The sequence below is a fragment of the Ambystoma mexicanum genome, chromosome 10 (assembly GCF_040938575.1).
Source record: "Ambystoma mexicanum isolate Mex_15411 chromosome 10, UKY_AmexF1_1, whole genome shotgun sequence".
Lineage (NCBI taxonomy): Eukaryota > Metazoa > Chordata > Amphibia > Caudata > Ambystomatidae > Ambystoma > Ambystoma mexicanum.
The window spans coordinates 1561562220-1561574344 of NC_090932.1; the positions used below are offsets into that span (position 1 = coordinate 1561562220).

The window sequence follows — 12125 nt, forward strand, 5'->3', positions numbered from 1 at the left end:
ACAAAATGATGGTTTTATTTCATTCATTTTTTTGCAAGTTATTGCATTTCTATTTAAATGTCTAGAATCAGAATGCTGTGCAAGTGATACTGAATTGAAGGTCTCATGTTTTTTTGTCTTTTGTTTTCTTTTTCTAACTTCATTTTATTCCTCCTAAATCCTTCATCTGTCTTTAATAACACCGAAATTGGCATATGTGTTAGATATGCATTTTGATTTGACCGACTGCGTTGGTTTTTATCATTTAATATTGAATGTGATGTGTGTTAACTAGCCCTGATTTGAAAAAGGCAAGGAGTTTTGCCGAAACACGTGTCATCAACATAGGGCAATCTGATAAACAGCAGTTTTTTGCATCTATGAACTTAGAGTGTGGCGCATCAGTTATCAGGAGGGTGCATTTGTGTGTTTAGTCTTGTTTAGAGGTGGGGTGTTTACCTCCGCCCCTCCTATGAATGCGACACCCATTCAGAAAGAAATCTATAATCGTGGTCGCAGAGTACCTCTAAATTGGTGCACAAAATCCCAGTTCTCTTATCTAATATAGATATTATGTGCTGCCTGGATTTCTGTGGTGACTCTTTTTTGGTTGGGAGGACACGAGATCCCCAGCTGCTCTCAGAAGTGCAGTCCAAGGTACGAAGGTTCTTTAAAAAAAAAAGGGGGGGAGCCGAAACACAATACCATTGAAACGCTATCAATTCTTCTTTGTCAGCAAGTGGCTGACATAAACCAGTGTTAAAAGGCTATGAGGTGAGAACACTTCTGTATACCCCAATGGAAGAGACAGCGGGAAGGGCTCCAGCAAACACAGCTTGCTAGGGAGTGCTGCAAAGCACACAATTAAAGACCCAGAACGAAAGCAACATAGAAAGGAATATATTGTTGTGCTATACGACTGTGGACTGGCAACATGGGGCAGTTGCTGGGACGCCCCTGATGCCCCTTTCAAATGAAAAGGTTGAAATGCCCTGATTCCATTCTTGCGTGGGGTCGTGCCTGCCCCGGAGTGAAGGTCCTACCCAGGTGTGATTACTGAAGTTCCTTGCTTGGTGGGGCAAGGAATACCTGGGTAGGTTACAGAGGATCCAGGCCGACATGGTTCGATTGATGTGTAACATTGTCCAGTGAGGAGTGTCTGGGGCCAGGAAAGAACGTCACTGGCTTCCAATTGTGGAGAGGATGCAGTGTAAGATGCTCACCCTTGGGCATAGATGTTTGTTTGGAAATGCACCCTTCTGCTTAAAGGAGAAATTGGAAATGTATAAACCGCCCGTTTGTATTCCCCGGTTCAAGAGAACCAGAGGGATTCAACGCTCTTTTCCCGTTTTGATGGCTAAGGCATGAACTAAGATCCCCAGAAACATACAAACTGAAAACAATCACCTTATATTCAGGAAAGGTTTGCCAACATTGCTATTGGCCTAGGTTTGTTGCTGTTGGGGCTGCTGCCTTGGCCCTTTTCCTAGTACTTGTTGGCCAGTCTTTGTTTTTCATTGTTCTTTGTGTTCGTGCCCTGATGAAATAGAAAAAAATAGGGTCTGGTAGCTCTGGCAGTGGCGATGTGAGGGTCTGGTGGCACTGGCCGTGGGTGGAGAGTCTCGTGAGTGTGCTGTCCCTGGATGAGGGAGTGGCCGTGGGAGTGCACCTTCCCCTGGTGATGGTCTGGTGGCTCTGGCCGTGGTGGTGTGCTGGATGAGGCACTGTGGGTGTGAGCCTGTTCCTGGGTGAGGTTCTCACTGGATTAAGTGTTAGGCCCTGGGAGTGACCCCTCCCTGGGTGATTGTCTGGTGGCTTTGGCCGTGAGTGTGTGCCTGCCCCTGGGTGGAGAGTCTAGTGACTGTGCTGTCCCTGGATGAGGGTGTGGCCGTGGGAGTGTACCTTCCCCTGGTGATGGTCTGGTGGATCCGGCCGTGGGGATGTGCCTGTCCCTGGATGAGGGTATGTAGCTATGGCCATGGGGTTGTGTGAGTATCTCACTGTGGGAGTGCTCCTGTCCCTGGATGTGTGTGAGGCCGTGGGAGCGTGCCCTCCCTGGGTGATGCCGTGAGGGAGTGCCTGTTCCTGGCTGAGGGTGTGGCCGTGGGACTGTACCTTCCCCTGGTGATGGTCTGGTGGCTCCGTGGTCTGGTGGATCCGGCCGTGGGGATGTTCCTGTCCCTGGATGAGGGTATGTAGTTATGGCCATAGGGTTGTGAGTATCTCACCGTGGGAGTGCTCCTGTCCCTGGGTGTGTGTGAGGCTGTGGGAGCGTGCCCTCCCTGGGTGATGCCGGGAGGTAGTGCCTGTCCCTGGCTGAGGGTGTGGCCGTGGGACTGTACCTTCCCTTCCCCTGGTGATGGTCTGGTGGCTCCGGCCGTGGGGGGTGTGCTTGTTCCTGGATAAAAGTATGTAGCTATGGCCATGGGGTTGTGAGTATCTCACCGTGGGAGCGCCTGCCCCTGCCCCTGGCTGAGGGTGTCGCCGCGGGAGTGTACCCTCCCCTGGTTATGGTCTGGTGGCTCCTGCCGTGGGGGCGGGGGGTACCTATCCCTGGGTGAGGGTCTGTACTGTCGCTCTGGCCGTGGGGGTGCGCCTGTTCCTGGGTTGAGGATCACACTGTGGGAATGTGCCTGTCCCTGCATGAGTGTGAGGCCGTGGGAGTGTACCCTCCCTGGGTGATGGCCTGGTGGCTCTGCCGTGAGGGAGTGCCTGTCCCTGGCTGAGGGTGTGGCCGTGGGACTGCTTCCCCTAGTGATGGTCTGGTGGCTCCGTGGTCTGGTGGATCCGGCCGTGGGGGTGTGCCTGTCCCTGGATGAGGGTATGTAGCTATATGGCCATGGGGTTGTGTGAGTATCTCACCGTGGGAGCACCTTCCCCTGGCTGAGGGTGTCGCCGCAGGAGTGTACCCTCCCCTGACGATGGTCTGGGGGCTCTGGCCGTGTGGGTGCGCCTGTTTCTGGGTTGAGGATCACACTGTGGGAGTGCGCCTGTCCCTGCATGAGTGTGAGGCCGTGGGAGCGTGCCCTCCCTGGGCGATGGCCTGGTGGCTCTGCCGTGAGGGAGTCCCTGTCCCTGGCTGAGGGTGTGGCCGTGGGACTGTACCTTCCCTTCCCTTCCCCTGCTGATGGTCTGGTGGCTCTGTGGTCTGGTGGCTCCTGCCGTGGGGTGCCAGTCCCTGGATGAGGGTCTGTACTGTCGCTCTGGCCGTGGGGGTGCGCCTGTTTCTGGGTTGAGGATCACACTGTGGGAGGGCACGTGTCCCTGCATGAGTGTGAGGCCGTGGGAGTGTACCCTCCCTGGGTGATGGTCTGGGGGCTTTGGCGGTGAGGGCGTGGCTGCCCCTATGCAGCGAGAAGGTCTGGCGTATCGGCCATGTGATTGCTCTTGTTCCAGGGCCGAAATAGGTTCCGGGTGGAAGAGGGAGCCCCCCAATAAGCCCCTCACCATGTCCGGGCATCTCGTTGCTAGATGGGCACTGGGGACTGGGAGTGCTCCTGCCGCGGGGGGGTCGGGGAGGGCGGAGTGGTGCGTTCCTGGGCAGGCAGAGGCTCGTGTTGCACCCCCGTGATCGCTGTTAGATGGGCGCTGGGAGTGCTCCAGGGGGGCAAGAGGGTGCCTGGGCAGGCAAAGGCTCGAGTGCACACCCGCGATTGGATCCGGGCCCTCCCGATAGCTGCAGCCAGATCCAGCACAGCTGGTGTACAGGGATATTTTCTGATGTGCAGCTAGCCCTCTTTGGCCTCTGTCATTTTGCTGGAATGTTAAATATTCCCAACGATTGAAAACATCGCTGGGACTGGAAGGCTTCTCCAAAAAAGGAGAGGGCGACCAGGTGTTTGTGATTGGCTCTGCTTCTTCCCTTGCCGTCCGTCTTTCATGTTGCATCCTCTCAGCGGCCATGGGCTCTAGCGTGACTGTGTCCTCACTGCGGCAGTCACCACTACCGCGACATGTGGTATGTGTCTTGGAGCAAGCATGCATGCCAATATGCCTCATTCCACTCAGGAGATGCTAGTCTAGTCCTGGTTTTAATTTATTAGAGTGCTGGGACTTGGTGTCTTGGATTTCTCCATTCTAATCCCCGGACTAAAAGTCCCACCATGCAAACGTAAATATATGCCTACAATAGCATCTATCAGATGGAAGGTGGCATACTGGAGCAAATCCTAAAAATGTGTGGGGGCTAATACGCATATGCAGTGCGCAGCGTCACAGGAAGTGGCGTAAAGACACAGCAGTGCAATTCCAGTCTTTTTAGTTTTGTCTATTGGGTGCTGCTAAAGTACCATCTATAAGGCCAAACGATTGATTGCATTGGAGTACTGCTAGTAGGGACATGAGAGACGAAGGGGGACATAAAGCTTGCAGGTGTTTTTGTTATTTACCCACCCATTGACTTCCCATGACCTTGCTAGTCCCTATGGCACTTCCCAAGCACACCCTGTCTCTCCTAAAGCACATCCTTGCAGGATGTCTTTCAGTTAGTGTTCTCAAGCAGTGGCATCAAACGTGCTCAAAGTGCCTGCTAGTATTATTTCGAAGCAGTCTTCTGAGAGTTGATTGCTTAATTGGAGCTTGAAATGTGCTACTGGTGCAATAAAAATCTCTTGACCAAGCGTGTCTTCTGCCACATCGTTCATAATCGGTATGCATGTCCTTCACTGAAGTCCTGGTAAAAACAATCATTGGCAAAGTCAACAGTTGTTGGCGAACAGAAGCTACCAACAGCACATTAAAGCTCTCTTGCTTTCCCAATCAAACAAACTTCCCCCCCCCACCCCTACCCAACCCCTTCCTTTTCAGGTCCACCAGAGCGCCTGGAGACCATGAAAATGGCAGAGGTGCTGGCAATAACATAACATAACGTTGCCAGTGTTTGTTAGTAAACCGGGTATATGTGCCCCTCTAATGTACTCGATTGGTAGTATAGCGCTTTCTCTTCTGCAACACGATAGTAACCTGCATGAGAAGTAACTGCTGAGGAGGAATCTTGAACTGAAGATACCTAGTACTGTTGACAGACTACTTCCCACTGTTTCCACCCAATAGCTTTCCTGTATTATTCAGACTTTTCGTTTAATACATAACCGAGAAGTGGTGTTTTGTTTAGTAGTCCTGTTCTGTAATTGGAGTTTTAGTTTCCCTTTTATACATGTATGCCTAAAAGTGCCAGAATGGAAAGTGATGTGTGCCTGACAGATCTCTGAAAACTCTATTAGTCTAAAGAATTGGATGATTACAGTTGGCCTGCTCCTACTTTTTTGTTATGCATGATGACATTGCATGTAAAGTTTAAACATGGCATAGAAAGCTTTGAAGATATTCATTTTTTTAAAGTTTTGTATTCTTGTGTGCAGGTTTATATTGTGCAGCCAATTATAAGGGGGGGGGCACTTTTCGCTTTGAGATGCACATATGCAATGAAATAATGGGCATCAGAACAACTAGTGACAGAATGTGAATTAATTGTAGCCCAGCACATGATCTTCCGTTGCTCTATGCTCACAATTCAATGTGGCTGTGTAACTACCACCCACTACCATCCTAAGCGGGGCAGTTCCCCTCGGACTCTATTAGAGGGCACCCCACAATCGCGTGTTCCCGTGACATGTGACCTGCACATGTGGCTTGTCTGGAGTGCAGGTTGCCTCGTGTAGATGGAATGAGACGTGGTGGGTGGTACAATTGTACATCTGATGATGAATTGTGCATCAGTAGGTGGAGTTGTAAAGCTGGTGGAGTTGTAAAGCTGGTTGAATGAAGGGTCACATGTAGTTTGCGTGAGGGCACACCTGTTGGTCTGATGTGTCATGAATGTAAACGAAATGGGATTTGTCCATGGAATGTTAGATTGTCAAATATGCCTCTGGATTAGCATCTCTGTGCATGTATTGTTGCACGACGTGTGCAGCTGGAGAGGGGTCTCTGTGGGTGGAGTCTGGCTTTTAGAGTATAACAACACAAAGTGGAGTGTGTGTGAGTGGGGGGTGGGAATTGTTTGTAGATAGAGTGTGGTGTGTGTATGGATTGAGTTTTGGATCAAGTGTTGTAGGTGGGTGATTTTTAGGTTAATATGGGTGGAGTGTTGCGTGTTAGTGGAATGTGACTTTTGTAGGCGGGGTCTGGTGCTGGTGGGTGGATTATGGCATGTGGCAGAGGTGGTATGTGGTAGGTGTAACTTGTGTATTGGAGTGTTGCAGGTGCTGGCTGATGTAGAGTGTAGCCTCTGACAGAGTGGAGTCTGGTATGCAGCAGGGGTGCAGTGTGGTTAGTTTGGAGTCTGGGGCTGTGGGGAGCGTTGTGTGGAATGGTATCTGCGAATTGAGAAAAAAACATTTAAGGGAGCATGTGTAAAAATGTTTATATGTTGTAATTATGTGGAGGCTGAGCTAGGGCTGTGTTTGTTTGTTTATTATTTGTAATGCGCCAGAATACCCTAGGGTAACAAGGCGCAACAGTTACAGGAATTTGCAAAGCTTAGTTGCAGACAATAAAAATCTATCCATAACACATACACAATAATAATCATAACACATACACAATAATAATAAAAGCAGGGAATATATACATATATACATATATACAGTTAATACATGTGAGTACAGTATGTCCAAATGGCAGAAGGGAGAAGCAGATCTAGGGCTCATTGTGTCTAGAGAGCATTCGACTTTAGCCACAACATAATCTTGGCTCGGAAGTTTTGGTAGGGTAGGTTCATTCTGAGAGTGGGTGGTAGGGAGTTCCACAGTTTAGACGCTTTCACTGGGAAGCTGTTGCCTCCTATGGTGGAGCGTTTGTAGTTATGAACGGAGAGGCAGTCTCTGTATACTGTCCTTGTCGGTCACAAGGATGTCTGTCTGTGAAATCTGTCGATCAGGCAGATGGGGGCTGCGTTATTGAGGGACTTGTGGGTGAGAGAGGCAGTTTTAAGGGAGATTTTACCTATGATGGGGATGCTGTTGTCTGTGTACTGTAATATGATCTCTTCTGGAGATGCCCAGGGCTGTTCTGAATTTTGTTGGCTAGGGCGTTTTGGATTTCAGTGCACCAATTCTTGTCTTTAATGCAAGTGGTGCTATGGGAGTTTCTACTTCTTTGAGAATAGAAAATAATTCTTTCATGTTTGATTTGGCTTGGGAGATACGGGAGTCGAAGGAGGTTTGCTAGGATGATTTCTTTTTTATATGGGGCCGCTAGTTTGGTGTGTTTGATTTTGTTGGCTGCTGATGGGACTCTTTTTCAAATGGTTTCACAGTTTCTTTTTTGCTGTCTTAGGTATTTAAGGAATGGTGTGTACCATTTGTTCAGATGCATTTTGGGCTTGCTTGGCCTGAGTTTGAGAGGGCCAATTAAGTCCAGAGAAGTGGACATCATTTTATTGTATTCCTCGACCAGGGTCTCGGGATCCAAGTTGTCAGGGAGTGTATTGAGTGTAGGGAGTACATTTGGGATGAGTCTCTCCGCAGTGATTCTCTTTTTATTGTGTGGGTTGGATTGGGGCCTGTGTGGGGAGTGAATCTTCTAGTTGAGTGCTCGCCTCCGCACGTCAGTTTCCCTCGCTTCCTTGAAGAATTGAGTTCCCCCAGGTCTGCCCATTGCCATAGCGAGCTGCCCCAGGCAGTCTCTGTGAATTCCATCTCTGTTCTTGTGCGGACGGCACCTAATCATTAAACTTTGCGTGGACCAGGTAGCTGGGCCTAGTGAAATTGGTAAATGGTATGTTATGATACTGAGGTTTATACTGAACTCTGCTGCCATTTTCACTGTCTCCAGATCTCTGGTGGGTCAGAAACATGGGGCCGGGTTAGGCTAGTGGGAAAACCGGGAAGTGCAAGATAGATTTGCTGTTGTATTGATGTCTGCAGACCGGAAGTACTTTGCAGGTCAGTGGGCTTCTGTGCAACACCTAACATGGTTTGCACTTTTGTAAACTCTAGATAAGTCATCAGCAATAAGTTCATGTTTGGGTTAAATGTTTCCAGACTATTCGTTCTGGATTATAAATCAATATGTGTTGTTTAAGGAATATTGATTTACGACTCTATTGCCTAACAATCTTGTTTGAACTATATGGTTCGAAATTGAGGGGAGCTGGAAGCTATTTAGCTCCTGCTTCTAGCATAGTAGAGCCTGGGTAGCTTGAAACCAACAGCTACCAGGAACTACTTTTGGCTGCTAGGGCAAACTGGTGCCCTCCATACATGAACATGAGACATTAACTTGAGTGTTTGAGAATGTTAATAATAAAGAAGAATTAGAACACATCTAATACACATTTAAACACAATGGTTCATTCAAAATGTACAAAATGTTAAAGGGGCATTTCTAGTAGCCCCTGGTTCCCCTGCGGTAGCTCCTGCCTACAGGGTAATGCCCGACACCCAGGAGCTGGTTTTAGCTCCTGCTTATCTAATCTCAATTTCGAACCCTGTAACGTCTATTTGGAATTGTTGTAATGTATTATTGATATTGAGCACCAAAATTGCAAAACATATTTTTTTGACACAGCTTCTATGACCCGTGAGGTCTAGCTCATGCTTGAATCATTCATTATAGCTAAGGCATTATTAAATATCCACCATTCTGGTATCATCAATAACTACAATGCTAGTGTGTCATGCTTTGTTGCCACTGTAAGGTTTACTAACCAATTTCCTCCTTCGTTTTCATTTTTGTATAGCATGGGAATTCTCACCATAAATCACAATTTTTACTACCAATATGGAGGTCACTCCTTAGTACCTGCCATTTTGACTACCAATGTGGTAGACAAAGTGTGTTAACAGCAGGACAGTGCGTATAAATACTCCCATCTATGTGGTTTGTTTTTCCAAACGAGTATGTTTGACCTCAGACTGATAGACTGAGCTTGAGACAAATTAGTAGTAGGTACCTGCTGTCCATAGGCCTGCTGCTAGCTGCTACCTGCTACCTCCACTATGTCCTGAAATTTTAGATCTTGTACACTCTCTGCATATTGTGTTTTCCTGTATAGTTCTGTACGTTTTCTTTGTTATTGTATCATGTATTGTATTTTTCTTTTGTATCTGTATATTTCTGTGACTCTGTAACCTAAGTAAAGTGCTCAGATACCCCTCGGTTCGGCGCGCTATATAAGAAAATAAAACAAACAAATAAGGCAGGGGAGCCTTCAGACGTAGAGCATATTCTTCAGATATGTCCTTCAGCAACAATAATCCTTTTTGAGTGAAAATTACTTAACCGCTGTTATTTACGTTCCTAAACGGTTGCCCCTTGTCTTTATTAGGAAAATAACCGTAACCATGTGAAGAACAACAAGTGCCCATTTGTAAACATCACGCAGGAATTCAACAGCAGTGAACACCCTTTTTAAAGAAAAGGCGAACATCAGGTATGACTGTCAAAACCCTATAATTTAGTTAAATAGGGTGGAAGAGATTTGTACGTCAAAACGCCTTCCTCATAAGGAAAACTTTTTTTTAGGATAAGAGAAGTCCACATTAATGAGTTGTAAATGTGAATGAGCAATTTTGATAAGTTAAAATTGTATTGCGAGCATACACAACAAAGTAATATTGGTTTGGCAATTTGTGGTTTTATTTGTGGACAAATGCATCTTTGTAGATGGCAAGAGATGAATAATGGATAATTGAGTAATGCATTTTAACAATACATGTGTGCAACATTAATCATTGAAGAATCAATTGAGTGGGAACAGAGTCCCGGAACACTTATCCTCCAGGGCAGCCGTCTCCGTTATATGGTGAGCCTACACAGAGAAAGTGGACCGGACTTATCCCACTACTTATGGCTTTTCACTTGACAACGCGCTGTGGGGGAAAAGGCAGGATTAGATTGGTTTAGGAAAGGGATCCAATCCTGGACACGGTAGGGGTATACAAATCGGGAACCGGAAGCAGGAAGTGTGGGTGAATTGGGTGAGTTTGGAGGTGGAGGACAACCACAAGATCAACTGGAGGGAGGAAAGAGCGGTGGACTGTGGAGGTGATTTGTGGTGCAGGCTATGTATTGACTAGCGAGTGGAAATGGTACTGCAGTGTGAGTGTGGGTCTTTGTTTGGCGAATGTCTAGGGAGGGTAGTGTAAGGAATGATTGCAAAGTGGATGTTACTGGGTGAAAGTTTGTTTGAGTGGTGTAGAGGATGGAGTAGTAGTGGGTAGGAGGGAGGAGTAGCGTGAAGGAAGGAGAAGCCACATCAAAGGGTGGAGGTAAGACTTAGGAGGAGTTAGAACATTGAAGGGACAGAAGAATGTTAGCAGCAGTGGAAAGCAATAAGAGTAGAATGGGAGAGGTGAGAGAGTGAGCGTGATGGTCGAGAGGTGTAGACATATATAATGTATAGGTTTGGCTAGGCATCAGTGATTTCATACTCCATGATCTACAGTCCCAGCTGACAATTCTGGGCAAACCATCATGCAGTGTATTTCTCAAAACTTGATTTTTATTTAAAAGAAATGGTCCACTTTAATTAAAGCAGTCTCCAGCTTTACCAAGGAGAGCACTATATGGGCATGGATAGATGAACTTTGTCAAGAAAACACATTTGTCCTGCCTGCATGAATTTCACTACTGGTTCTCACAAGCATTCCTTTCCAATCTCAGTAATATATTATAATGCTAGTTAAGTTGAGTATCGAGATACATCGGAAACCCAAAAAAGAAATTGCTAGTAATGTTTGACTGGTATGATGGGTTTGGCTGAAATTGTGCAAATACAAAATTTGTCACCCCTCTGTACCTTCCCCCAGACTGGAACCTTTGGGAAAGAGGCACTAAAAAATGAAAATGTTATTAAGAAAGTAAAAATAAAACGCTCTTTCGGCCTTTCCCAGCCCCAATATTTTTCCCATGGAGGAAAAGTCAAAATTTCTGCACAGCGCACAACAAAAATCGCTTGACGGAATTGGACCAGGCACAAAAAAACTTGGGCACAAAGCATTGACTATTTGCGGGAGGGGTCTGCGGTTATTGCATCCAGTAGTTTTTTAAATATTTGACGGAGAAGGGGATGCTCGCTTCTCCCAAAATTATGAGTATATCTCCCCGAGTGCTTTGCAGGAGAGAGGCTTTTAAGAAAATAAAAAAAAAACCTGTTTTGTATTTGTTCGTTGCGAGCGATAACCATAGTTCTACCGGGGAATGCGGAAACAAAAAGTGAAACAAAACCTATTTGGGGGAGGAAAAAGGACATTTGCAGGCTAGAGTTGGGGCGTGTGCAAGAAGATATGTGAAATCAGGGATTTGGCAGTGGTCTTGGGACTGAGTTAGAGGGTGAACGTTTTCGCATAACCGCAGGGGATACCGGTGGAATCTCGTGAGATAGCCACAGATACAACTGAAGACGCAATTGCGAATGAAACTGCGTCACACAAAACAAAGAGTGATGGGGGGTAATGGGAGAGGGCTAAAGCAACTGAGGGTAGTGGGGACAATGTAGCGTTTCCACATAACCACAGGAACCCCAGTGGAATACCGTGGTTATAGGTAGTGCATTGTAGTTGAACAAGATTATCGGGGTAATACCGCAGGAATCGGAAAAGAGTTGTAAATAAAGAGGAATTTTGCACCTACAGGTGTAACAAGTACAGTGGCCAGGCTAGTGGGCCCTAAAGAAAACCTTTTTGTGCTACATGTACTAGCGAGAGTCCAGTGGGTGAGCATTATTCAGAATCTAATCGTACTCTTGATGATCTCAAGATTGCTGTACTCCGGGGTAATTTCAGGACTGACAAAGCCAGAAAGACCTATGAATTCAAATGCATGTTCGTTTTCAATACACTGGAAGGGGGCTTGAACAGACATCGTGGTTTCTTGAGTCACTATTCCAACTAACAGACTTTCACCTTTTTCACTCATAGAGATATAGGGGTCACAACATCCAAACCTGACACGTTTTCCAAAGCCATTCACAGACATTTAGCTGGCACTGCACCAGCCTCTATAAGGGTGACTTTTTGTCAAACTCCCTCCAACCCAGCCCCATCGGCCAAAAGCTTTCCATGGCCCCTGTCCCTAGTCAAACTCCACCCTTTCCTATTGATTGGGATGTAACACAATCCCGATACGGTATTTGACACAGTTACCACACTGGGCTCCACGGGTCACAGGCCTAACACATAAACTGGCTGCATATCCCCTCT

At 46.9% G+C, this 12125-nt stretch overlaps 1 protein-coding gene across 2 annotated transcripts in view; it reads left to right on the plus strand.

Annotated features, from left to right (window-relative positions):
* SPECC1L (sperm antigen with calponin homology and coiled-coil domains 1 like) overlaps positions 1 to 12125 on the plus strand; it is a 909747-nt gene that overhangs the window by 130724 nt on the left and 766898 nt on the right. Inside the window, exon 2 of one of the 2 annotated variants that reach the window (XM_069619860.1) lies at positions 9251 to 9355. The exons of the other annotated variant lie outside the window; for it this stretch is intronic. The gene's annotated coding sequence lies outside the window, so the exon portion shown is untranslated. The remainder of the gene's footprint in view (positions 1 to 9250; positions 9356 to 12125) is intronic. 2 annotated transcript variants of the gene reach the window in all.